The 23,464-nt window shown below is 46.3% G+C and overlaps 1 long non-coding RNA gene across 1 annotated transcript; it reads right to left on the minus strand.

Annotated features, from left to right (window-relative positions):
- Positions 1-1,256: 1,256 nt before the first annotated feature.
- LOC137304264 (uncharacterized) lies at positions 1,257-18,597 on the minus strand. Its single transcript, XR_010958533.1, has 5 exons — positions 17,869-18,597; positions 10,695-12,178; positions 3,056-3,151; positions 2,152-2,268; positions 1,257-1,472 (listed from the first exon to the last, which is right to left on the minus strand). It is a non-coding gene; the product is annotated as an uncharacterized lncRNA (long non-coding RNA).
- Positions 18,598-23,464: the final 4,867 nt, after the last annotated feature.

Here is a 23,464-nt window from a genome sequence, read left to right on the forward strand (position 1 = left end):
GGTACAGTTCCACAGACACTGACTCTCACTGGGGTACAGTTCCGCAGACACTGACTCTCACCGGGATACAGTTCCGCAGACACTGACTCTCACTAGGGTACAGTTCCACAGTCACTGACTCTCACTGGGGTACAGTTCCACAGACACTGACTCTCACTGGGGTACAGTTCCGCAGACCCTGACTCTCACTGGGATACAGTTCCGCAGAACTGACTCTCACTGGGGTACAGTTCCGCAGACACTGACTCTCACTGGGGTACAGTTCCGCAGAACTGACTCTCACTGGGGTACAGTTCCACAGACACCGACTCTCACTAGGGTACAGTTCCACAGACAAAGACTCTCTCACTGAGGTACAGTTCCGCAGACACTGACTCTCACCGGGATACAGTTCCGCAGACACTGACTCTCACTAGGGTACAGTTCCACAGTCACTGACTCTCACTGGGGTACAGTTCCACAGACACTGACTCTCACTGGGGTACAGTTCCGCAGACACTGACTCTCACTGGGATACAGTTCCGCAGACACTGACTCTCACTGGGATACAGTTCCACAGTCACTGACTCTCAATGGGATACAGTTCCACAGACAACGACTCTCACTGGGGTGCAGTTCCACAGACAAAGACTCTCACTGGGATACAGTTCCGCGGACACTGACTCTCACCGGGGTACAGTTCCGCAGAACTGACTCTCACTGGGGTACAGTTCCGCAGACACTGACTCTCACTGGGGTACAGTTCCGCAGACCCTGACTCTCACTGGGGTACAGTTCCACAGACACTGACTCTCACTGGGGTACAGTTCCACAGACACTGACTCTCACTGGGGTACAGTTCCACAGAGACTGACTCTCACCGGGGTACAGTTCCACAGACACTGACTCTCTCTGGGGTACAGTTCCACAGACACTGACTCTCTCCGGGGTACAGTTCCACAGATACTGACTCTCACTGGGGTACAGTTCCACAGACACTGACTCTGACTGGGGTACAGTTCCACAGACACTGACTCTCACTGGGGTACAGTTCCACAGACACTGACTCTCTCTGGGGTACAGTTCCACAGACACTGACTCTCTCTGGGGTACAGTTCCACAGACACTGACTCTCTCTGGGGTACAGTTCCACAGACACTGACTCTGACTGGGGTGCAGTTGCAGATCATTTGGTTTATTTACTAACTAGCTTTTACCAGCCAACTTTTTCAAGTTGACCCTGCAGTAAACACCAGGCTGAGCATTTGGTGCCCTTCAGGTAGTTGTGTTTTGCAGCTGAGACCAGTTACTGTGATGTCGTCTTAACAGAATTGTTAGCCCTATCCACACATTTCCACTGGCAATCTGAAAATGTGTGGAAGGATTTTGCTTGTTGTTCATTGAGTGATGGCCTGCATCTGATAGGCACTGGCGATCTGAGAGTCCGTCCCACCTTGCAGCCGTTCTTGAAGTCATACAAGAGGAGATTTCCTCTGTAACAGAATCATAGACGTACGATGTTACTGCACATAATCCCCCGCAGTGACATCGCAATGCAGGATGCTGCCAACACGCACTGTTTCGAATGAGTTCGAAGTTACAGGGTTTAGATTTGACTTTGTTACGCTGGACCTGGGTCTGGACTCACGGTCGGAGACAGGCTGGTCGGAATCAGGGTGTCTGAAGCCACAAGTTCCCAGTCGCAGACTGCACACACGCGGACTGGCATGTCTGCCAGGCCCGTGCAGCTGGACAGGGAAGCGTCTCAGAACTGATTCAGGATAAAACTACCAAGAAAGAGCTGGAGTCCTCTCGGCAGAAGGTGGACGCATTAGGAGAGTGTTTGCACCTTCTCCCCAGCTGCTGATTGTACAAAGCTGTGCCCTCAATCACTTGCGTGCAACCAGTAATATCTTTGCTTCCATCCGAAAAGGAAAAATTGCCACTTGTGAATGCGAACCAGGGATACGCTCCGCTAACTTTGTGTCTGTTTTAAGCTTTAATGAGCGCTGGTGCAATGAGGTCACCACTTGTTTCTTTAAAATAACTGAGAGCAAGTCGGAACATTGCATTCGATGATCTGTCAGCTATAATGGTCTGAAGCAGCCAGTGTGTGCAGGCTCCCTCCAGTCGGACACAGGGTTACTCAACGGCAAACATTTCAACACTCACCACAAATTCCACGTTACAGCTCTCCTCGAGATAGTGCTCAGCTCAGTCCCAGGGCAACGGCTAGAGTCCAACGGAAGGGGCACAGTGGGAAGAGGCCATGTCCCCACCTACACTGAGCTGTGAGAGAAAAGGGTTCGTTCGAGCATAGAGAAGAGATGTTGCACCGTGATTGCTTAAAGGGACAGTGTCACTATATTAAAGAGGTAGGGTTACTGTATTAAAGGGACAGTATCACTTTCTTAAAGAGGTAGGGTCACTGTATTAAAGGGACAGTGTCTCTATATTAAAGAGGTAGGGTTACTGTATTAAAGGGGCAGTGTCACTATATTAAAGAGGTGGAGTCACTGCATTAAAGGGACAGTGTCACTTTCTTAAGGCGGTAGGGTCACTGTATTAAAGGGACAGTGTCATTTTCTTAAAAAGGTGGAGTCACTGCATTAAAGGGACAGTGTCACTTTCTTAAAGAGGTAGGGTCACTGCATTAAAGGGACAGTGTCACTTTCTTAAAGAGGTAGGGTCACTGTATTAAAGGGGCAGTGTCTCTATATTAAAGAGGTAGGGTTACTGTATTAAAGGGACAGTGTCACTATATTAAAGAGGTGGAGTCATTGTATTAAAGGGACAGTGTCACTATATTAAAGAGGTGGAGTCACTGTATTAAAGGGGCAGTGTCTCTATATTAAAGAGGTAGGGTTACTGTATTAAAGGGACCGTGTCACTATATTAAAGAGGTGGAGTTACTGTATTAAAGGGACAGTGTCACTATATTAAAGGTGCCCATTATAACTCTGCGTTTCAGATACAGTCATAGCTGACTATGTCCCAGGTGGTTTTCACTTGGTCAGATATCTTGGTAAATTCACAGTGTACCCAAGTAACAAACAGAGAACCCTTTTCAGATTACTTCAGCTGCTGGTTCCATCCTGAACTCTGATAAGATCCACGTAGTCTTCGGAAGGCAGCAGAATAACACTGCACTAGGCTTTGTCTGAGGCGTTAACTGCCGAACAAATTTATTGAGCAAAAATAAAACAAATGAGTAGCAGCAGTAACACAATATATATTTTTACAGTAGTTGTTAACTGTAGCTAGCTTCTCATTGTAATAAGAAATAATAAATAGTTTGCAATTTCTATGTCGAACTATGATATAAGTAATATTCTTAGATAGTGATTATTTTTTATTTTTTCACCAATTTATGAAACTATCTGGCCTGACTAACTAGAATCATAGAATCATAGAAGTTTACAACATGGAAACAGGCCCTTCGGCCCAACATGTCCATGTCGCCCAGTTTATACCACTAAGCTAGTCCCAATTGCCTGCACTTGGCCCATATCCCTCTATACCCATCTTACCCATGTAACTGTCCAAATGCTTTTTAAAAGACAAAATTGTACCCGCCTCTACTACTGCCTCTGGCAGCTCGTTCCAGACACTCACCACCCTTTGAGTGAAAAAATTGCCCCTCTGGACCTTTTTGTATCTCTCCCCTCTCACATTAAATCTATGTCCCCTCGTTATAGACTCCCCTACCTTTGGGAAAAGATTTTGACTATCTACCTTATCTTTGCCCCTCATTATTTTATAGACTTCTATAAGATCACCCCTTAACCTCCTACTCTCCAGGGAAAAAAGTCCCAGTCTATCTAACCTCTCCCTATAAGTCAAACCATCAAGTCCCGGTAGCATCCCAGTAAATCTTTTCTGCACTCTTTCTAGTTTAATAATATCCTTTCAATAGTAGGGTGACCAGAACTGTACACAGTATTCCAAGTGTGGCCTTACTAATGTCTTGTACAACTTCAACAAGACATCCCAACTCCTGTATTCAATGTTCTGACCAATGAAACCAAGCATGCCGAATGCCTTCTTCACCACCCTATCCACCTGTGACTCCACTTTCAAGGAGCTATGAACCTGTACTCCCAGATCTCTTTGTTCTATAACTCTCCCCAACGCCCTACCATTAACGGAGTAGGTCCTGGCCCGATTCGATCTACCAAAATGCATCACCTCACATTTATCTAAATTAAACTCCATCTGCCATTCATCGGCCCACTGGCCTAATTTATCAAGATCCCGTTGCAATCCTAGATAACCTTCTTCACTGTCCACAATGCCACCAATCTTACCAACCATTCCTCCTGTCTTTGATTCTTCCAGGCAGACTCACTGAGTTAAAAAACAGGCTCATAAATACCTTCAATAAAGTTACTAGGACCCAGTGAATTCAAATAACTGTATTAAATTCAAAAGGAGCTGCCAATCAAATACATATTTCAACAAATGACACAAAAGTTTCAAATTTGAATTGAGTGGATTGGCTCCTTCCTTAGACAACACCTTGACTAAATATTGTCACAAGTGTTCCAATTTAAGCTGGGGTATCATTTCCCTGAGTGAAGATAGATTTTAGTCAGCTATGTATGGTGACAGAATTAAAGAAATTAATTTTTGTCACTGTTTTCTCTCAAGGTTCAGCTCATTACTCCCATTGTGTTGTTTGCCCATCCGAAACAGCAGGTGGGTGACTGTTCTCAGGCCGTTGTGTGAGTTGCTCTATAACCAGGCTTAAGGATGTTCACAGGGACCGACGTTAAAATATTCTCTGCCTCCCTGTGGGTGGGACACTTGCCTTCCCATCCCTCCCCCATCCTAATGGCCTGTCTGACATCGACCACTCAGGACATAGACAAGCGTGAGCACAAAGCAGTGCGTGATCTCTGAGTGGAGCCTCACCTGGATCCTCCTTTTCTGTAAATTGTTCTACGGACTGAGAACATCTAAAGTGCTGCAGCTGATAGAGAGCAGGAACCCCCAGCAGGCGTTGGGTTACATAACGAGCGGCTTCTTACGTAACAATCAGGCAGTTAGGATGTGTGAAATACTGAGATCAAAAACTCTCAAAGAGGAACAAATCGTGGGATGGCATTCTAGCTTTGGAAGGACTGAGCCTCACATAGATGAACGTCAATGCTCCAAGAGGGTGTCAGATTACTAGAGAAAATTAAGGGTTATGGGATTAGGGAGAGAATTGGTTAGAAGGAGAAAACAGTAGGAGTTAAGGGCAGTTTTCAGAGTGGTTGGAAGTGGGTAGTGGTGTCCCACAGGATTCAGTTCTGGGGCCATTTCCGTTCACCATGTATATGAAGGTCTAGAGGGAAATTTGCAATTGATACCAAAATAGGAAGTATAGTTCATTCTTTAAAAGCCCAAAGGAAGCTGCAAAGGGATTTTGATAAGTGGGGAATGGGCTAAAAAGTGGCCGATGGAATTCAATGTCAGTGTGAGGTGATGCATTTTGTTAAAAAAATAACAGCAGTAATGATACTGTGAATGGGAGGAGTCTCAGTGCTGGGAGAGAAGAGGGATTTGGGGGAACAGGTTCACAGGGCATCAAAGGCAGCACCTCAGGTAATAAAGCTGTGAAAAATGCTAACAGATTTCTGGGTTTTATCACGCGAGGTATAGAATATAAAAGTCAAGCGGAAACAATGAGCCTGAATGATACCTCAGTTAGAGGACTGTGCGCAGTGCTGGGCTCCACCCCACAGAAAGGATACTGGGGCTTTAGAGAGGGCAGTGTGCAGATTCACTGTGATGCTGTCTGGAATGAGGAAATACAAAGTCTTGGGGATGTCTGTCTCAGAACACATTTGGGAAACTGCAGGCAGGATGGGAAGGGGTAGGTTTTAAAAATGTCCTGAGTGGAATGGATTTGACTCTTTGACGACCAGAGCAGCATCTCAGAAACAAAGTATAAACTATGACTGGAATAATATAACTCAGCGTCACTCCCTGCCTCAAATCCTTTCACTCTCTTAAATTCAACATCAGAAATCTTCAGAAAATCTTTGTGTTTTATGTAGGGGCCAAAACTGAGAGTCTCCTTCAGGGAACCAGGGTCAATGCAGTGAAGGAGCAGCTGGTTGGGTATGTGAGTGTGTGTGTGTGTTTGTCTTCAGATGGTCTCTCTTCCTGTGTACCTTTGGGATGTGTGAGTGTCACTGCCCCAGCACTGACTGTGTGTATAACAGGACTGAGAGTCCCAGCACTGACTGTGTGTTTAACAGGACTGAGAGTCCCAGCACTGACTGTGTGTTTAACAGGACCGAGAGTCCCAGCACTGACTATGTGTTTAACAGGACTGAGAGTCCCAGCACTGACTGTGTGTTTAACAGGACTGAGAGTCCCAGCACTGACTGTGTGTATAACAGGACTGAGAGTCCCAGCACTGACTGTGTGTTTAACAGGACTGAGAGTCCCAGCACTGACTATGTGTTTAACAGGACTGAGAGTCCCAGCACTGACTGTGTGTTTAACAGGACTGAGAGTCCCAGCACTGACTATGTGTTTAACAGGACTGAGAGTCCCAGCACTGACTATGTGTTTAACAGGACTGAGAGTCCCAGCACTGACTATGTGTTTAACAGGACTGAGAGTCCCAGCACTGACTATGCGTTTAACAGGACTGAGAGTCCCAGCACTGTGTGTATAACAGGACTGAGAGTCCCAGCACTGACTGTGTGTTTAACAGGACTGAGAGTCCCAGCACTGACTATGTGTTTAACAGGACTGAGAGTCCCAGCACTGACTATGTGTTTAACAGGACTGAGAGTCCCAGCACTGACTATGCGTTTAACAGGACTGAGAGTCCCAGCACTGACTATGTGTAAAACAGGACCGAGTGCCCCAGCACTGACTGCGTGTATAACATTATAGTGTGCTGCAGCATCGATTAGTCTCATCTGTTAGTGTTAGCCTGAGTCAGTCAATAGCGCTTTTGTTTCTGAGTAAGAAGTTTATGGTTCAAACCCCACTCCAGGACCAGAGTGCATAAACTAGGCTGAAACTCCAGTGCGGTACTGAGGGAGCGCTGCACTGTCGGGTGTCACACTGAAGCCCAGTCTGCCCCTCAGGTGGATGTAAAGGTTCCCACGGCACTATTCAAAGGAGAGCAGAGAGTTCTCCTGGTGTCTGGCCAATATTTCTCTCTCAATCAAAAGCACCAGAAAAAAATTGATTGGTCATTTATGTAATTTGCTGCTTGTGGAATCTTATCACAGTATCATAGTAGGTACAGCACAGTCACACTCACACATCCCAAAGGTACACAGGAAGAGAGACCATCTGAAGACAAACACACACACACACTCACACACAGAGCTTGGTGTCCCACTCCTCCGTTCTTTCCCCATAGCCCTGTAAAGTTTTTCCCTTCAAGTATTTATCCAATTCCCTTTTGAAAGTTATTATTGAATCTGCTTCCACCGCCCTTTCAGGCAGCGCATTCCAGATCAGAACAACTCGCTGCGTAAAAAAATGTTTCCTCATGTCACCAATCACCTTAAATCTGTGTCCTCTGGTTACTGACCCTTTTGCCACTGGAAGCAGTTTCTCCTTATTTATTCTATCAAAACTGTTCATGATTTTGAACCCCTCCAACCAACCTCCTCTTAACCTTCTCTGTTCTATCGTGGGATATAGTGCACAAATTAGCTGCTGTCTAAATAACAACAGTGACTGCACTTCAAGAGGAATTCATTGGCTATGAAGTGTTTTGGGACATCCTGAGAATGTGAAAGTTGCCACATAAATGCAGGTTCCTTATTTCCTCTTGTCGGAAGACGATCAGAAAGGGTAAGTGTTGGTGTTGATAGTGGCTGGAGGGGTTGTATGGTTTCTGTAATAACAGGGGAGAGTAGTGGCAGAGCTGTGCTGGACCCTGTATATATGCGATTATCATGGTCGGTCTGAGTGTTACACAGGGACTCTGCTGTCTCATGTCCCTACCCTGTAGCACAGACTGGAATTACAAGCCCCAAAGGTACTGACTGTAAAGTGGTTGTTTACAAGAGCTGACACACTGAGTGCTGACACAGTAATAATACTCCGCACCCACCAGAGTAATAATACTCCACACCCACCAGAGTAATAATACTCCACACACACCCACCAGAGTAATAATACTCCACACCCACCAGAGTAATAATACTCCACACCCACCAGAGTAATAATACTCCACACCCACCAGAGTAATAATACTCCACACCCACCAGAGTAATAATACTCCACACCCACCAGAGTAATAATACTCCACACACACCCACCAGAGTAATAATACTCCACACCCACCAGAGTAATAATACTCCACACACACCCACCAGAGTAATAATACTCCACACCCACCAGAGTAATAATACTCCACACCCACCAGAGTAATAATACTCCACACACACCCACCAGAGTAATAATACTCCACACCCACCAGAGTAATAATACTCCACACCCACCAGAGTAATAATACTCCACACCCACCAGAGTAATAATACTCCACACCCACCAGAGTAATAATACTCCACACCCATCAGAGTAATAATACTCCACACATTATCCCCACCCACCAGATTTCTCTTCTCTGAAGCAGCTTTAAATGAGTAAAGTGTCTACCCACACCAGGTAGTAGTGAGGGCCACAATAGTCCTGGAAGAGACAGGGCTCCACACACAGTGAGCCTCCAACACACAGGCACCCGAATCATCGCACAGCGACTCACTCACATTCCCTTCCCATTTCACCCCTTTTTCGGATCTGTGAGTTCACATGAGCCCTTCTGCGCTGCCACCCCTTGAGCTGGAACCTTCCATTAACACCCAGGAGTCTATTGACCCTGATTTGTACGTGTACACGTGGCCAAAGTGTGTGCACGCTGCCATTTTCTGTATCAAGCTGTTAGCTGGATGCCATAAGAGCAGCTCATGGGCAGGCAACTTCTCGCTCTCACAAATTGGCCCGGTTGATAAAGACAATGATTAGCTGAGGCAGACAGGCTGGAAGATCGCTGGTCTAGACACTCCAATTGGGTTTGGTGCCCTTGGGATGGGTGGGAAAGCTGAACACTGCCCCCTGCTGAAGCGTGCCCATGCGAGGCTCGGTATCAGGTGAGGGGAGATCAAACTGGGCTACACTGCCACCTTCTCCCAAGGAAAGGAGCAGTCCAGTGGAATCATCCCACAGCACAAGTGAACTCCTTCCAGGGAAAGCAGAAAAACTGTTGGAGAGAAGGGGGAAACAAAGGTGGTATATTTGGAATGGCTGGTATGTCAGGATATTTTGCACAGTCACTTTCCTTCATACCCTGCTGGGATACGTTCACGGCCGGCAGTAGTGTTGCTGAGGGCAGAATGTGCCAGGTTACCCCACCGTGAAACTGTTTTGTAACTTGTTATATTCACTCTTACTGATTGGTGCCTTGGGTCAGACCCCCAGAGGTGAAAGGTCAGCATTTAATGCCTTTCTGTGCTGCAACTTGAAAACTTTTAAACAGCAACAAGTTCCCTTTAAACAGGAATAAGTTGCCTTAAGGCCAGAGTCCAAAGAGCATAAAGATAGGCTGCCGAGATATGTTGGGGAAGGGCAGAGATTAAAATGAAAGGAAGTTTTATCTTTGAGGACTTGTTTTATTTTTTTCTCTCTCTATTTGTTATTTTCTCCCAAGCTCTGCCAGTGCCAGTGCCAGTGCCAGTGCCAGTGCCAGCCCCCACCCCTGTCGGAGATAGACAGTGGGCAGGCTGCTCCTGTGTCTCCATTGATCCACTTGAAGTTGCCCAGATTGATCTCTTTCCCACTCTATGGAGAGGTATTTGGACTCTGCTCAATGCCTCCTCACAGTGACGTGGCAAAAGACAGGAAATTAAAGCTATAGGAGTAGATTCCAACCACACTGGACACCCACCGCTCCCTGCTAGCACATGTTAATATTCCAATACACTGCACCACCCACACTCATCTTAGGGAATGTCTAAGCATAGCTCCCATATCCTGGAATGCCTTTAGCTTTGTGCAGCTGACGCTCACAATTGTTGCAGCTGATGCTTTGTCTCATCGATTAGGGACAGTTCAAAGATGCTGGAATGCTTCAGACAAACACCACATCACCCAGACTCCCACCGGAGAAAGGAGACTGTGGGAGGTGCAGTTTAAGTGATGAGTGATTGTGGAGTCAATTTTAATCCCTATCACATGTCATCCCATTCAAAGGGGACTGATTTGATCAGTGTGGTAAAGTCTATTTAAAGAGTAGAGTATACATGGGCTGTGATAGGCCTTTTCACTATCTAATCTTTCTTGTCATAAACGTTCCCATCCTCTAATCGGACTTGGGCCTTTCACTCAGTGCGATTCAGTTCATAAAATTGAAATTGTTTCTCCTTGCTGCTCCGATTCTCATTTAATTTGAGATTCGAGACCCTGCACCACTGCCAGACTATTGTACACAGTGTGAGTTTCTGTACTGAGAATATTAAAGTTTGGAGAATATGACAGGCCCTAGTTCTCAGTTTCAATTCTTACATTTCTATGCAGATGTGTTTGCTACGAGGTAAAGTATGACTGAACCGAAACTCCCAAACACCGACAGCAGACAGTGGGGGACGACCATCCTACAGCACCGTCTCAAACACTCAGAACACCAGTCTGCTGTGTGATCACTTGCAACGGGGAATTTTTATCACTGCCGATATTTCCTGGAAAGTTATTACCTGTAAGGTTATGGTTTTCTGGAAGAGTTCATTGTCGTTTCAGCTGCCGTTCTGACTCACCCACTCTTTCCGAAATGCAGGGAGTCATTACTTGTTGCTGATCATGTTGAAGATCTTTGCTGCTACATTAAGCCTCAGTTTCTGTTCACCGCCAGCTGAGAGCCTGTAAACCCAGTGTGTACAACAGCTTCACATGAGCACAGAACGCTTGATAATTAGTCTAACACCTGTTAGGACACTGTGTAGCCTCATGTCTAAGGGAGTCTTTCAGCAGCTGTCACTGCTGTTACTATTGGGGGGGTGGGGTGGGGTTTAGATGTTGTTACAATCCCTGATTAATAGAAATCGATCATGAGGTGCTATGGTCTTTGTCTCTTGACAGACTGGGGTTGGTGGGTGCCGAGCTTACCCTCTCACCCTGTGTGGCACTGGGGGAAGGATTTCATTCTCACTGTCCTCACTGGGTCCTCATCATCCCACGTGCACATCAGGGACTTTAGATTCATCATTTTTTTTTAAAGTGACAGGAAAGGTTTCCAACAACAGAGGGTCTAACTTTGAGACATGGGGCAGTGTGGGGCGCGGAGCCTCAGACACATGAGGCACGACCTGTGTGTCAGACTCATTCCGGCTTTGAAAGCAGTTGTGAAGACCTGTGAATGCTTTGTGAGCTGTGCTAGTGTAGGCTGGAGTCAGTGGGATGACAGGAAACTGTCAGGGTCTCAGCCACAGGGTTCAGTGCAGCTGTTTCGCATGGTGCAGGCTACGTGACTTTCACTGCAGGTACAGGAGGAAGTACAAAAACTCCAGCAAAGAAGTCACATCACGGTCACAACCACACAACGAAACTGTGTCTGTTGTGTAACCTATAAAAACCTGACCCCAAAAACTTGACCTCAATTCATTTTTCCACCGCTATCTCAAGTGGGGTAAACAGTGCAGTGAGCTTCATACCTACGCCTGTCAACACACTGAGCGGTGGACAAGATTCCACTGTGAATAATGGTGCAAATGGTGCATGGGAGAAGGACATCAGATACTACGGGGGTAATTCTAACCTAACTCACCGGGCGGGAATCCCACGGGATCGGGTGGGACGCTGGTTTTCCACCCCACCCAATACTGACTTCAGTGGAGAGTAGAGTCGGACAGGGAGTAAAACCAGCCTTGCACCCGATCCTGTCGGTTTCCCGACGGGCAGCTTAGGTTAAAATTGCCCCCGTGTATGTGGCACACAGATTTCAGAAAACCACATGACACCTGTTAATTAATGTAAATTCCACCAACACAGGTACTGGCTTCAGTGGAAGAATATTTTCCTATGATAATAAGTTGGATATTTGGTACAATGGGAGGGGACGGGATGGATCCTAAACTCCGACAAATTGAGAAACTGAGACCATGTACACCGTGCAAATGATTCTTCCAAACCAGCTTCGATTTTCCAAAGATAACAATGAGTCGTCCGCTTGTTTAAGCTGCACCTGAGGAACAAACAGTTTGGTATATCAGCTCCTTGCATGGTCCAGAACTCAGTCCTTTCTACAAATACAAGGCCAAAGTAAGCAATGTTCATGTACATTTGCAACCTAACAGATTCCAACCTTGACATGACACATCACAATGCAACGTAACACAACACAACCCCATAGAATACACTGTCATACAACTCAACCTGACCCAGGACGTCTCAATGCAATGCAACATAATGTGACACAACATGATCCAACCCACGTCACACACCATCCCGACTTGGAAATATATCGTTGTTCCTTCATCGTCACTGGGCTAAAACCCTGGAACTCCCTTCCTAACAGCACTGTGGGAGAACCTTCACCACACGGACTGCAGCGGTTCAAGAAGGCGGCTCACCACCACCTTCTCAAGGACAATTAGGGATGGGCAATAAATGCCGGCCTCACCAGCGGCGCCCACATCCCAAAGATTGATAAAAAGAAGATGGTGCAGCCTGAGGCCATGATCAGGGACCCTGTAAGTTTTACTCTAGAAGGCATGCTCGAATTTGGGGACTAGGGGTCTTGCTATGACCAGAATTCTCTGCCCAACTCAGAGGGCCCAGATCCAACCGACAAATACCACTGTCAAATATGAATTGATCTCAGCTCTTATCCTGGGGAGTTCAATGATCAGCTGGCCTGCTTTTCATCACTTCTAAACTTGGATATTCCATACACAATAACTACAGCCCTGGAGTCGGGGTTACCCGGTAACTGGAGCACTGGAGTCGGGGTTACCCGGTAACTACAGCCCTGGAGTCGGGGTTACCTGGTAATTACAGCCCTGGAGTCGGGGTTACCTGGTAATTACAGCCCTGGAGTCAGGGTTACCCGGTAACTACAGCCCTGGAGTCAGGGTTACCCGGTAACTGGAGCCCTGGAGTCAGGGTTACCCGGTAACTGCAGCCTTGGAGTCAGGGTTACCTGGTAACTACAGCCCTGGAGTCGGGGTTACCTGGTAACTACAGCCCTGGAGGTGGGGTTATCCAGTAACTACAGTGCTGGAGTCGAGGTTACCCGGTTATTATAGTGCTGGAGCCGGGGTTACCTGGTTACTATAGTGCTGGAGTCGGGGTTACCTGGTTATTATAGTGCTGGAGTCGGGGTTACCTGGTAACTACAGCATAAGGGGATTGGACTCTTCAGTGTTTGAACTCCTCTTTCCCAGGAAGAGTTGTGCATCAGACCTGTCGGCATCTGTGAAAATCCCTGTGAGTTGGGCTGTCACTCCCTCCTCACCAATGAGGACAGCTCGAGGGAACAGAGTAGGTAAGGAGTCCACTGCACTGGTTGCCTGCAGTGGGGCGACATTGTTCAGTCAAACCCTCCTTTATTCCCTGGTTTACTTCGTATAAACAGGTAACTTATTGTGCTAGTATAAAATTTCACCCATAAACTACAGCACGTAAAGTTGGAATGCTCAGTTTGAAACTGATGTGAGGACATCAACTCTGGAGTCTGCTTCTGGGGAGTGAACGCAGCGGCTGGTACCGTCCCCACCTACTCTTGTCATTCCTCAGAATCAAATACTTTCTCATAGAAATTCCTGTTCAGAGAAAACAAAGAGATCTGAAGAACAGTCGGCCCCATTTAACCTGCGACGTGTGGGCCACACAGGATTCTGCCAACTCCACCAAGGCTCCCACTGCCTACTTTTCATTTTTAACTTTATTTTTTCCTGACCATTTCATCCTTTTAAAAGCCTTTCTGCATCCTGGGATTGGTCTGGACCCATCTACCCGATGGCTTCCTGCCTCTGGGATTGGTCTGCCCCATACCCTAATCAGGCTGGGTGTATGGGATGAATCTCTCTGCCTATGTCTTCCTTTGGCTGGACATGAGGACTGAGTCTGGGTCATACTCCAGCTCGCACTGAGCTCAGACTGGAGATGTGGGGCTGGGTCACTTTCCACCTGCAAGCTCCTTCAGCTAGGCATGCGACCAATTCACTCACACATTCCTCCAGCTGGGCCTATGGGATGAGTCTGGGCTGCTCTCCCCTCCATATCCCCTTCCAGCCAGGCATGTGGTTGAGTCTTGGACACTCTCTGCTCCATGATATTCTCCGTCTGGATTACAGGATGAGTCTTAAGACTGCTCCCTAATTGACTTGCAGGAGGGATGACTCACCCAGGGCTAGAAGGGCAGGTTCAGCCCACACTTCCTGACATAAAATTATTCCAAGCTCCATACAATGGGCCAGCTGAGATCTTCCAAAGCTGATCCCATTAAGGTTTCAGGTTTCCTGGGAAAGGAGCTGCTGAAATGTATGGGAGACAAGAGTTGCTTGCAATCTGTTCCTGAGATGCACAGTGTTCAGACATTGTTGTACCGATTAGGGACAGGGGAAGGTAGAGCATATGGTAGGACATCTTGGCACTGGGGCACTGGAGAGTAGAATGGGTGTGATGTTAGGGCCCAGATTTTGGTCTTTGGCATACATTGGGCGAGCAGTGGGCAGAGCGATGGCATTTCCAGCACTGTGAGGGCAGCAATGGGTTTAAGGGGAGGGCCAATTGGGGGATTAGAAACATAGAAACATAGAAAATAGGAGCAGGAGTACACCATTCGGCCCTTCGAGCTTGCTCCACCATTCAATATGATCATGGCTGATCCTCTATCTCAATTCCATATTCCTGCTCTCTCCCCATACCCCTTGATGCCTTTTGTGTCTAGAAATCTATCTGTCTCCTTCTTAAATATATTCAGTGACTTGGCCTCCACAGCTTTCTGTGGTAGAGAATTCCACAGGTTCACCACCCTCTGAGTGAAGAAATTTCTCCTCATCTCAGTCCTAAATGTCCTACCCCGTATCCTGAGACTGTGACCCCTGGTTCTGGACCCCCCAGACAGGGGAAACATCCTCCCTGCATCCAGTCTGTCGAGCCCTGTCAGAATTTTATGTTTCAATGAGATCCCCTCTCATTCTTCTAAACTCGAGTGAATACAGGCCGAGTCGACCCAATCTCTCCTCATACGACAGTCCTGCCATCCCAGGGATTGGCAGATTGGCAGAGAGTATTAGTAAAGGGGTGGGGAATTATGAGCAAGGAGCAGGGAGAGCAATTATAATAAAACTGAAGCCACAAAACTGCCAAATACCTTAACATTCCAACAATGTTCACCTGAGGAAGGAGGAAGCCTCCGAAAGCTTGTGAATTTAAAATAAAATTGCTGGACTATAACTCGGTGTTGTAAAATTGTTTACAATTAACATTTAACGTTGCTGGATCTGCCTCCAGCAACCCCTTCGAGTGACATCAGTCCTGGCCGTCTCCCACTCTGTATAATGTGGGTCCAGGACTCAGGCCCTGCACTGAACACTACCAAAATGACATCAGGGTCCTTTTTAAATGCTGCTCTTCTGTAATATGTCCTGGTCTTGAGGAAGGACCAGCAGTTTGGAAAGCTGGCAGCTGATTTTCCACGGATGTTGCCTGACCTGCTGAGTCTTTACAGCTTGTTCAGTTTTTATTTGAGGTTTTGCTGAGGCTTTTCAGGGATTAACACTGGTGCCTTGGGTGAGATCAGCTCATTGTGCAAGTAATTGAGATGGAATTGGGGCCCTTTGGATGTGAATGGTTGTGTCCCATCGTGGGCTATGCATTCACGGAGCCAGGAGGGTGCCGCATTGTTTACTTTTATTAAATCAACTTATGCTGCAAATGAATGATGTACGTGATCAGCTATTGATAAATCTGCTTGATTTGTGACTGAGAGATTATTAAATCAGTAAATAATTAACTACAGAGCTGTTATAAAACAAGGTATTTATCTAAATTGATTGTTGAAAATGTGGATGTTCACAGGAAATGTACTGATACTATGTTTTAGGGATTTTGCTGTGAAAATGTTCTCTTGACGCTGAAATCAGGCTCTGATTGGCAAAGGGGAGTCTGCCCCCAACAAAACAGGCCCGAGCTGGTTTGTGTGCGTGGAGGAGCAAACAGCTTTTTACAAGCTACTCCCTAACCCTGGGTGTTCATCTCCCAACCTCAGCTAAACGTTATCAGGCAGCTTGGTACATGACTGGGAAACATCACTGGGAGAGCTAAGGGAACGTCTCAAAGCAATAATTTCCATCCCTTCTGAAAAAACAGCAAAGAGTTTGAACAGTCCATCTGGCCACGGTCTCATTGTCCCAAAGTCTGGCCACAGACCCCACATTGTTCAGCAACAGACCCCAAGTCCCAGAAATACACCCCACTGACCAATCATTGTTCCCACTGCCCAGAAATACACCCCACTGACCAATCATTGCTCCCACTGCCCAGAAATACACCTCACTGTCCAATCATTGCTCCCACTGCCCAGAAATACACACCCCACTGACCAATCATTGCTTCCACTGCCCAAAAATACACACCACTGACCAATCATTGCTCCCACTGCCCAGAAATACACCCCACTGACCAATCATTGCTCCCACTGCCCAGAAATACACCTCACTGTCCAATCATTGCTCCCACTGCCCAGAAATACACCCCACTGACCAATCATTGCTCCCACTGCCCAGAAATACACCCCACTGACCAATCATTGCTCCCACTGCCCAGAAATACACCTCACTGTCCAATCATTGCTCCCACTGCCCAGAAATACACCCCACTGACCAATCATTGCTCCCACTGCCCAGAAATACACCCCATTGTCCAATCATCACTCCCAATGCCCAGATACACACCACTGTCCAATCATCACTCCCACTGCCCAGAAATACACCCCATTGTCCAATCATCACTCTCACTGCCCAGAAACACCCCCCCCACAGTCCAATTATTACTCCCACTGCCCAGATACACACCCCACTGTCCAATCATCACTCCCACTGCCCAGAAACACCCCCCACTGTCCAATCATCACTCCGACTGCCCAATACACACCCCACTGTCCAATCATTGCTCCCACTGTCCTATTACAGACCTTGCTGTCCAGCCAACCTATCATTCCTCTTTCGGAAAGGATAAATCCTTTGGTTCCATCAGAAATAGGAGCATGTGTAGGCCACACAGCCCCTCGAGCCTGCTCCGCCATTCAAGATCATGGCTGATCTTCGATCTCAACTCCACTTTCCTGCCCGATCCTCATATCCCTTGATATACCTAGAGTCCAAAAATCTATCCATCTCAGTCTTGAATATATTCAACGACTCAGCATCCACAGCCCTCTGGGGTAGAGAATTCCAAAGATTCACAACCCTCTGAGTGAAGAAATTCCTCCTCATCTCAGTCATAAATGGCCGACCCCTTGTTCTGAGACTATGCCTCTAGTTCTAGACTCTCCAGCCAGGGGAAACAACCTCTCAGCATCTACAGTTACGATTACAGTGAACATTTCTTACACACTAATTGCCACCTTCCATCTAAAAGTTGGAGATTTTTGGTTGGGAGATGGTCCCTAGCTGACTAAAACCCTGAGATGCGGGCCTGTGCTATGTCTGCTCTGTGTTCTGGGCTGTGTTGTGTCTGTAAGCTGCCCTTGACCAGAAACCTGATGTAAACAACCGTTGAAACTCTCCACACAATATAGTCCAGTTAGTTATTAAAGTTCAAAGCTTTAGAACCAGCAACCCGAGTTTTGTTCTGTGCTGAGACAAACCCAGACACACTGAATGGGTCAGAAGCCTGCACTGTACTGACTATCAAATAGGCACTTACCCTCTTGGAGGGGCATGTACTGCTGGCCAGCCGCTGCTAGTTTGGTGCAGAATAGTTATCCCAGTGCTGGAGCTGAATAGTCCCTGGAGATTGTTGCTTGAAGACGATCTCTGTCAGTGTGAGCAAATATCAGTCGGTGGAAACCTGGCTGCTTGCCTTCACTCTGCCATATTTTACTGTATATAAGATGCTCCAAAAGCTGCAGGCAACCCGCCACAGAGCCTGGGCTCAGTAACACCCTTTTAAAGAAATATTCTCAACCCTTGGGGGCTTGGTGGGGGGGGAATAAGGTTTCAGCACGTGGGAGAACATTCCATACACAGTCCCACGGAGGGGGTCTCTAATCTCAAGAATCCAGTTCTATTTCTGCTTGTCTCGGGCTGGTTGAGCTGATGCACTCGGGTCAAAATCCCGGAGGCTGCCCAACCTGTTGCCTGTCAGCATGAGACGTCTGGTTCTGAATCGAGCCCAACAGGTTGGATCCAAAAACATATCCACTCAGTTCAGATTCCATAATGAATAAAGAGGGGAGGTTAGGGACAGGTTACTTGGATTAGCAGAGGAAAGCTACAGGGTGTTCAGTGTGATTCCAGATTAAAAAAACACCTGAGACAGAAAGGGAAATGCTGGAGATATAGAGCAGGTCCTTCATCATCTGAGAACACAAAAGGCAGGTTAATGTTAGGGATGGAGACCAACATCACGAGTGGGAGATTTATATAATGAAGGATATACAACTGAAAGTGTTTCTCTTTTAAGCTGATGTCCAACCAACTGAGCTTGTCCAACATTTTCTGTTTTGGGTCAGTATAATTCTTGGATTGTTTCAACAGTCAGAGTTTCATGTCGCTCAAAGATTGGCAGAGAATCCTGTTATTCATGGTGTGCACGAGTGCCTCTGTCTGCTTCTCTCTGTTTATAATTAACGGCAATGCTGATATTGATAGTGACATTGGTTTTTCCACTCAGTAAACCTGGGACTGAACACTCCCTGAGTGTGTGCGTTCTATACCATACGTGTGGTGTGACTGATAGATTTTTGTTGGGTAAGGATATCAAGGGATATGGAGCAAAGGCAGGTAAATGGAGTTAAGGTACAGATCAGCCATGATCTAACTGAATGACGGAACAGGCTCGAGGGGCTGAATGGCCTCCTCCTGTTGAGTGAGTGTTGACCTGGAAGGTAATGCTCATCACTTCACATGATCTCAGTTAATACCTAGCCTCAACTAAGGGCTAACTAATTTATTACTGGCCCAACAAACCAGTGGGATAACAAATTAAAATATCCTGTTGATAATGGAACAATGGCTGTGTCTTCCTGACACTACCCATAGTCTCATTTCCATATCCAACATTTCTTCTGCTTTTAGACACCTCAATTGTGTCCACTCCTGAAGACTAATGAGTATGTTCAGGTTCGTCTGTGTGTGTGCAGACAGTGTGAGGCTCTGCCTGTAAAAGGCTCTGCCTCTCAGAGATGCAGAGCCTTTTCACATCGTTCACCTGACGAAGGAGGAAGCCTCCGAAAGCTTGTGAATTTAAAATAAAATTGCTGGACTATAACTTGGTGTTGTAAAATTGTTTACAATTGTCAACCCCAGTCCATCACCGGCATCTCCACATCTCAGAGATGGGACCAAGCAGGTACAGAACTGAGAGTAATGATTGGTCTATAAGTCAAATACTGCAGACAGCACTCCAGCTCTCACTTATAGGGAGAAGAGCAGGGTATTACCGTTAAGGGGAGATTTGATAAAAGTGTTTAAAATCATGAAAGGTTTTGATGGAGTAAATAAGGAGAAACTGTTTCCAGTGGCAGGAGAGTCGGTAACCAGAGGACACAGATTTAAGATAATTGGCAAAAGAACCAGAGGGGAGATGAGGACAAATTTTTTTTAAGCAGCGAGTTGTTCTGATCTGGAATGCGCTGCCTGAAAGGGCGGTGGAAGCAGATTCAATAATAACTTTCAAAAGGGAATTGGATAAATACTTGAAAGGGAAAAATTTGCAGGGCTATGGGAAAAGGGAGTGGGACTAATTGGATAGCTCTTTCAAAGAGCCAGCACAGGCACGATGGACTGAATGGCCTCCTTCTATGTTGTATCAGTCTATGATTCTATGACTCCTCTGATGGCTCAGTGGGTAAATGTACCATTACTGAGGGATACAGGCCAGGAATATCCCAGGTTCCATCTCCAATCTGTGCTGGTCAGCTGATCCCGGCCAGGACGGTAGTAGAGATTGGCCACATTGTTCCTTGGATAGGGAGGGCAAAAAAAATCAACCAGGAACCTTGCTCCTGATCTCTGTCCAGCGGCTCGTGCTGCAAAATGTGTTGCCATGAGGTGTGGACGAGTTAGGAACGTGAAGTCTTCTGCAATTGAACAGCCTTCCAACACTCAAATACCAGGTACACACATTAAGAATGGCCACTGGGTGAAGTACCAGAGGATTGTCTACGTCTGACAACTCTGCATCTGTACCACAGCAAGGGACAGAGAAGGGAGAAAACTGGGCCAGAAACAGAATAAAGATGGAGCAATGTAGACAGAGGTCTGTTTCAGTGCCATGAACTGCATTTCTGTGCATTTTCTACATTCCACAAGGCACTGAGTGCCAATTCTCATTTCTCATCTGTAAATCCCATATCAACTGCCTCCTACTCCTCGATTTTTATTGTATCTTATCATGGGCCATCAGCTCTCGGAGATTGCACTGCAAGGAAATTTCTCTCAATCAGTACATGCTGTTCACAGACCAGTTGTCTCTCTGTGCTCACAGTCCACACCACATCCAGGAACTTTCCAAAATAGCAAGGTGTCACATGACAAAATGGATCCTCGTGGCTGATTGCTTACATCATGGTGCCTATAACTTACATCAACTGATGTTGCTCTGGTCAGTGATCTGGATGAGTTCACAGCGAGCAGTCTGTGCGTGTACAAGAGAGTCAACAGGTTTCTTACAGCGTCCATCAATGGACAGAATAAACCTCCCCTCCTCGTATGCTAAAATTGGGTAAAAGCTGCTTTACTATTTTCCTTGTTGTTTGAACAGTGCGATTTCTGCAAGGTTGGATTTGTTAGAATGCACAAGGAACGGATGAATCAACCAGGATGCACCTCCATTAATGGTGCTGAGACATGTGGTGAGGTCTCAACAGGCACTGAGTGAGCTGAGGTCTGCAACACTGTGCCAGTGCTGCTGTACAGTGCACCTGCCTTGATTACATTTCACTCTGATTGGCATTGCTGACAATGTGAGAAACCCAACATACCCAGAAGGCCCTGCATTCACTTGGCCCTGAAATGTCACAAACTTCTGTTTTTTGAAAATGAAAAAGTCACAGCCTGTGTTAAAATGTGTTGTTTTCAGAAGCAAATGGTTCATTACCTGCTTCACGATACATACCCACTGAATCCTGGAACAAGTGAGTAATTACTAGAAATGGTGAGGAGAGAATCAGATCCAATACTTTAACAGAAGTCACGTAGTAGAGTGTCAAATTCCAACCTCATATACGGAAAGTGCAATTAGTTTGTGTCTCTGAGATTAGGAATATCTTAAAACCTTCAGGCATATTCCTGATAGTTATAAACTTATTATTTTCCACTGTAGGTAGTAAAGTGACAAAACCCGCAAGTATTATTCTTGAATAGAACGTGATTCACAAAAGGAATACTTAGAGTGTTAGTTTCCCATTTTCCAGTATCCCTTGCAGTCCTGGAGCCATTATATACCAGGACATGCAACAGAGCAGCAATAAAATATAGTTTACTGTTTCCAATCTGGCATTGTAAATTGTGGGTCATTATTCTGTGCGACCTTTCATGATGCAGTCATACAGAGAATCGCATGAAATCAAGAGTATGTTTTTAAGATCTAAAACTTAGGATTTTAGTGCACACATTTTACAAAACATAACTACATCAATATAGGATTCTATAAGTCAGCTAAAAAGTGTGTCAATGCAGCAAAACAGGACTGTACTAGGGTACAGTAGAATGATGGTTCTGGTCCTGGACCAGCAACCCAGATGTTGTGAATTGAGCCCCCACTCTTAATGCCCTCTGGAGTGGCCTTGCAAGCCAGTTGCAACACAAGAAGGCTCATCACCACTCTCTCAGGCCCACTAGAAATAAATGCCATTCCAGCATTACCTACATCCCGAAAACAACATATAAAAACCAGCAGCACCCAACTCCTGGTACCCTTTAGAAAAAAATCACTTTGACACGCCAACTTATAACTCAGCCTGATGGTCAGGCATCTTTTTCTGACTTTGACTGCTTGTATTTTGTGGAATAGTAAAACACAATCAGCAGCATTAGTACATTTCAGCAGGCCTGCTGGTCACATGCAGATCTCATGACTGAAATGATCCCCATTACAATGTTAAAATGTTTATGGAATTGAGTAGCGTTACTCTTCAGGTCAGCCATCCTACATGAAAAGCTGCATCGCTAAAACATAACTGATAGGCTTGACATTAACGGTAAACATTCCATCGGAAGCAAGATGGTCTTTGGAGCATGGGGAACACTTTAGCATAGGCTTTTCCCTTTGTGCAATCCTTTAGGCCATCCAGGCCCATCTCTTGTCCTTCAATCTAACCAGTCCCCATTTTTTACACTTGTATTCCCCACTCTGATCTTTCACTGTATCTGACCTCCATTTATGACTCTTTACCCTACGCCTCTGATCATTCACTTTTATTCTGTTTTCTTGTTGCTTCTCCTCCTTGGATTCTTCTTGCACTTTTCCTTGCCCTTATCTGTCCTAATGGTCTTTTTATATTTCTGTGTTATTAACCAATCAGTAACTAATACAGAGCTGTAACTAAGTGCTGATGTTAGCTGCAATCACTCTGCTGTTAGTGGTAGTTGGAGGAAGGGATGTAAAGGCCATGACCAGGCTGGATTTTAGGCCGTTCTTCTTTTCCCAGAGAATAGTGGGCCTGTGGAACAGGTTGCCGCTTGTGCGGTGAACGCAGATTCACTGAATTCCTTCAAGGCTGGACCTGTGCCTGGCTGGGGCGGAGATCACCCGGTACAAGAGGTAGGTATCTAGTAATATAAATCAAGGTCTAAGTGGTCCCCTGGACTAGTTGCGATCACCTAAAGGGGTCTGAGAGGAACTTTCCAGCTTTTTGACACTAATTGGCTCGGGTTTTTAGCCTCTCCCGGGAGCTGACATGGCTCCAGGTGGGTGTGGAGTGTCTGGGTCGTGACACACCAGGCATCACAACTATATGCGTCAGACTGGATGGACCAGTGGGTCTTTTCATATGTTTGTATGTCAGGTAACCTGGTGTCACCCTCGCTCAGTGGTAGCATTCATGCTTCTGAGTCAGAGGATTGTGGGTTCGAGCCCCATTCGAGACTATAACACATAACCTAGGCTGAAACATCAGTGCAGTACTGAGGGAGCGCTGCACTGTCGGAGGTTAATAGTGAGGGAGTGCTGTATTATCGGAGGGTCAGTACTGAGGGAGCGCTGCACTGTCGGAGGTTAATACTGAGGGAGTGCTGTATTATCGGAGGGTCAGTACTGAGGGAGCGCTGCACTGTCGGAGGTTAATACTGAGGGAGTG

The sequence above is a fragment of the Heptranchias perlo genome, chromosome 37 (genome assembly GCF_035084215.1).
Source record: "Heptranchias perlo isolate sHepPer1 chromosome 37, sHepPer1.hap1, whole genome shotgun sequence".
NCBI lineage: Eukaryota > Metazoa > Chordata > Chondrichthyes > Hexanchiformes > Hexanchidae > Heptranchias > Heptranchias perlo.